This window comes from Chenopodium album, chromosome 2 (assembly GCF_948465745.1).
Source record: "Chenopodium album chromosome 2, dcCheAlbu1.1, whole genome shotgun sequence".
NCBI classification, from domain to species: Eukaryota; Viridiplantae; Streptophyta; class Magnoliopsida; order Caryophyllales; family Amaranthaceae; genus Chenopodium; species Chenopodium album.
Window position 1 is genome coordinate 63,127,097 of NC_137835.1, and position 4,984 is coordinate 63,132,080.

General features: G+C 40.1%; 1 non-coding gene across 1 annotated transcript; it reads right to left on the reverse strand.

Moving 5' to 3' along the window:
* Positions 1 to 888: 888 nt before the first annotated feature.
* Positions 889 to 994, reverse strand: LOC145607041 (small nucleolar RNA R71). Its single transcript, XR_014105487.1, has one exon. It is a non-coding gene; the product is annotated as a small nucleolar RNA R71 (small nucleolar RNA).
* Positions 995 to 4,984: the final 3,990 nt, after the last annotated feature.

The following is a 4,984-nucleotide window of genomic DNA, read 5'->3' on the forward strand; positions in this document are numbered from 1 at the left end:
ACATGTGGATCCTAGCCCTAGCGTTTTACATACTTGCTTTAAATTCGTTGTTTAGTCATCCTTGTCCTAGTTTACATACTTACACCCTACCATTTCGGAGTAGCTTGACTTAGGCAATAGATAATCGTCCACCGTTCCTTAGAGGTTCGACCCTCAACTTACCATTATACTTGTGTAAGGGTGTGTTGAGAGATTACAAATTTTTTTGGCCTAGGGTAGGGGTTAGTTTCAACGACCTAGTTCCGACCCTTGTCAAAATGGCGACGTTGCCGGGGATTGGTGTTGTGATTGTGTATTGTTGTTGAGTCTATTCCATCTTATTCAAAAACACAAAATAATTTTTCTTCTTTCTTTTAGGCTACACTTGTAGCCGCGTTACTAACAATTTCTTTTGAGTTTTTGCATGCATAGTAGAACTCGTGATAGGTCCTTAGTTCCTTTGGATCCGGAAATTGAAAGAACTCTTTCACGAAGAAGGATAGCCAACCGATCTTTGAGCCTAAGTTCCTCAAGTGAAGAAGAGTTTGAGGAAGAAGAAGAGCAAGGCATGGGAGAGAATCCAAGAGTAGCTTTGAAGGAGTTAGGAATTCTCGGTGCTTATAGGTTTGAGAGAGGCATTGCTCCACCTACAACATAGGCGAACAATTTTGAAATAAGACCGACCATGATTACTTTGATAGAACGGAGGCAATTTAGTGGAGCCAAGAGTGAGAGCCCGTTGAATCACCTAAAGGAATTTGAGAAGTATTGTAATAGTATCAAGGTGAACAACATTTCTCAAAGCCTTAGAGTGGTTGGATAAGGAGGTTAAGCCCAATTCCCTTAGGACGTGGGATGAACTCACAAAGGCTTTCTTGTCTCGCTTTTACCCACAAAAGAAGACGGCGGAGGCTAGAGCCTTGATCCAAGGATTAAAGCAAAGGCCTAATGAGAATCTCTATGAAGCATGGGAGAGGTACAAGGAGTACCAAAGAGAGTGCCCACATCATGGAATTCCTACCTATCAAGTGATACAAATTTTTAATGGAGGCTTGAGTGCCCAAGGCAAGTCATGCCTAGATGGAGGAGCCGGAGGTCCTATAATGAATAGGACGGAAGAAGAGGTAGTTGACATAATTGAGGATGTGGTGAGATACTATAGAGATTGGCAAGAAGGAGAGAGGGAGTCTAAAAGGAAGAGTGGCTCGACGGTTTATTTAGTGGATCATCTCAACGCGATTAACAACTTGTCCTCCCAAATTTCAAATCTAGGGAAGGAAATGACATCGATCAAAGCAAAGCTTGAGAGTGTTTCTACGAATTCATGAGTCTTCCCTCCCAATCCAAAGGGAGAGGTACACTTTCTAACTCCTCTCCTTCTACTTCCAATAACAGTCCAAGTGGTTGTCTTTTTTGTGATTCTTATGGATCTTATGATCATGATTCTTCCATGTGTTCTCAAACTTTTGTTGACGGATGTGATGATGTTGAAAATAATGAATATGAACATGTAAAATTTGTGTCTAATGCCAATGGTGGTCAAAGGTTTGATGGACCTAAGAATTTTGGCAACAGGAATTCTCACCCCCAAGGTGGTTTCGATAAATACAACAATGGAGGCTATAGGAACCAAAAACCAAGGTTTTCGAGGTAACTATAACAACCAAGGTTATAGTACTCAAAACCCAGGCCATAGGTATGGAAACCAAAGTCAATATCAAGGCTTTGGTAGCCATTACAATAATGGTGGCAATAGTCAAGGCCGAGGCAATTAGAACAACAACCAAAATCGAGGAAGTTTTCAAAATAACAACCAAAGGGGAACCCCACCCAGTTTTGCTCCAAAGCCTCAAGCCAATGGTGAAAATTCGTATTCCCAACCATCATCATTTAAGACAAATTTGGAAGAAATGATTGATAACCAAACCAAGATCATAAACACCTATATGGCGATGAGTGACAAGAAATTTAATGAGATGATGACTCATAACAAAATGCTTGAGACACAAATAACCCAACTAGCCAACATTCTAAAGGATTGTGCTAGTCCATCCTCTTTGCCTTCTGAAGGAGTGGAACCTAAGAAATCCGTGTATTCTATCACCACTAGGAGTGGGAGAGTTCTTAATGAGGGAGTTTCAAGGTCAATTGAGGAGGATGAGGAGAGGAGTGACCCAAGAGAGTAAGTTGAGAAGGTTGTGTCTACGAGTGTGAGTTATGAGGAGGTGCAAGAGAAAAAAGAGGAGTAGTAAGAAAGAGCGTGAGGAAGTGTGGAGACCCAACCTTCCATACCCACAAAAATTCTTGAGGCACAAAATGGATGAGCAATTTGGAAAGTTTCTTGCTATGCTCAAGGAAGTTCACCTTTCTATCCCCTTCACCGATGCAATTACCCAAATGCCTAGGTACTCTAAGTTCCTTAAGGAGATTTTGAGCGGGAGGTGAAAGTGTAATGAGGTTGATTCGGTTGACGTTGGGAATTGTTTTAGTGCTTTCATTCATAATGAGTTGCCCAAGAAGATGGAGGATCCGGGTAATTTCTCTATTCCATGTGAGATCAAGGGAAAAATGTTTGATAATGATTTTTGTGATCTTGGAGCTAGTGTGAGCGTCATGCCTTATTCCATTTTCAAGAAACTCAAGCTAGGTGAGGCCCTCCCATCTAACATAACCCTTCAATTGGCCGATCGGACTATTATGATCCCAAAGGGGAGAGTTGAGGATGTTCCTCTTAAGATAGGAGGGTTCACTATTCCCGTTGATTTCATTGTGCTTGAGATTGAGGAAGATTACCATATCCCTATCATTTTAGGAAGACCATTCTTAGCCACTTCGGGAGCTTTAATAGATGTGAAAGGAGGTCGTATTACCTTGAGAGTTGGTAAGAAAGAGGAAAGTTTGAAGTTGAAACCAATGCATGAGTCTTTGTCTCTTGTGCAAGGAATTATGTGTGCTAATTCCCCTCTCTCTATTGATAATGTGTGCATGATGATTCTTCAACTAACGATGTTCTTGAGAACTGTGATGATGCTCTTTCAAGTTTTGATGGCAAGAAGGTTAGTGAAGAGAAAATAATGATTCCCAAGCTTATGGACGAGGAGGAAGTTGAAATTCCTCATTGGTTTGAGCTCTATCCTCAAGATGAAGGGGATGTTTCCATGAGTATGGATGGTGAGGAACCATCTACAATAAACAACAAGCCAAAGAAAAAATCTCGTGATTCTAAGAAGAAGAGAGAGAGAAAGAAGCTACGGAAAGAATAATTTGGAATTGAAAAGTCTTTAAAGGAAGTTTCATGAAGCAACAACAAGAGGTTGCTAGAAGTTTAAGAGGAATTTGCTCTTTCCGCTACCTTGAAGAAGGTGGTGTTCTTTGACCCTCCATGATTTGGAGGAAGGGTCGAGCTTAGGACCATAAGCAAGCGCTTCCCGGGAGGCAACCCGGAGATTTCTAACTTTTCTTTTTGATTTTAAAATTTTTCTTATTTTTCATTCTTTTAGTTTCTTTTCTTTCACTTTTCTACTTGTTTGGATTTGCAGGTTGAATTTTTGGGATTGGATTTCATCAAGTGAGCATGAGGAATGAGCAGGTGTTTGCGGTTTTTGATGTGATTATATTCAATATCATCGGAATTTGAGGTAAAAGGGTAAGAATTTTTGTGAGGTAAGATAGGGAATTTTGTGCTTTAAAGTTGAAGGTATTTTGCACTTGGTGGGTTCATGTGGTGCTACCATTATTTTGGGATTTGGAATCCACTAAAATCTTGATTTGAATTTGCCACTTTCAGTGGGTTCAAGAGCCCAAATGTTAATCTTGATCGATAAACCCACCGATGAACGCATCAAAAAAAAAAGAAGAATCGGGCTAGGCACAGGTGCGGGCGCGCACGTGGTTAGTGCGGCCGCGCACCTGGCTGGTGCGGGCGCGCCAGCCAGCCCATGCCCCCCTTATCTTCTCTTCCTTCCTTCCTTCTTTCATTTCCCCTTATTTCCTCCTTCTACATTCGACCCCCATCAACCTCAAACCCTTGAAACCGCACCACTTCCCTCTCATTCTCATCAAAATTTCAACACAAATCACTCAATTTTTCATTTCAAATTCACTAATAACTTCTACATTTTCATCAAATTCATACTAATTTCACCAATTAAACCTCCAATCTCTGTCCTCTATACTTGGGTATAATTTGGGGCTTTTCAATTTGGTGGGAATTGGTGGCAAAAAGTGGTTCAATCTTGCTTCATATATGGTATAATCATCTTCTCTAGCTTTTAATTGCTTAATTATGTCATATATTTGCAAGTTTTTATTTGTTGATGAGCATGAATAGTAGTAGTATTATTTTTGATGATTTTGATGATTGATATTGGTTTTTGGATGATTAATTGTTTTGTTTGTTGTATGATTTCAACTCACATTGTGTTGTTTGTTTATTTTATAGCATTTGTAAGCAATTTTGTTGAGAAATTTTGAATTTGAATTTTTGTAGTTTGGGTAGTAAGGTGATATTGGGTTATTAGTTGGTTCTTCTTGTGATTTTGATAGTGTGGGGAGAAATTGTTGGTTGTTTGGTGTGATTCGGCAATTTGGATTGGAATTGTGATTGGTGGAAATTGAAGTTCTTGGTTGGTGAATTTTGCGGATTGTTGTTGGAAATTTTGTGAATGGTTTTTGTGATCTTACACTTGGAGTTCATCATGTTGAAAGTCCTCAAAAACCTTGTCATGAAACGTAAAACAAACACCTCCATTGATGAACTACCCCAAGCACATCCACCTCCCAAACACGCAAACCTTCTCTACCACCCAAAAGAAAAATCCACGATCAAAAACAAAAGAACCGATACCATCAATTAAAGGAAAACCGCTCCCTCAAGCCCACAAGGAACTACATCCAATCCAACATGTCCGCATTGGGGATTGATGAGGATGTAAGAGAGTTGTTGATCAACCTTTGGATGGGCACATTCATCTCCCATAGCTACCGCACCTATGTTAAGCCCACT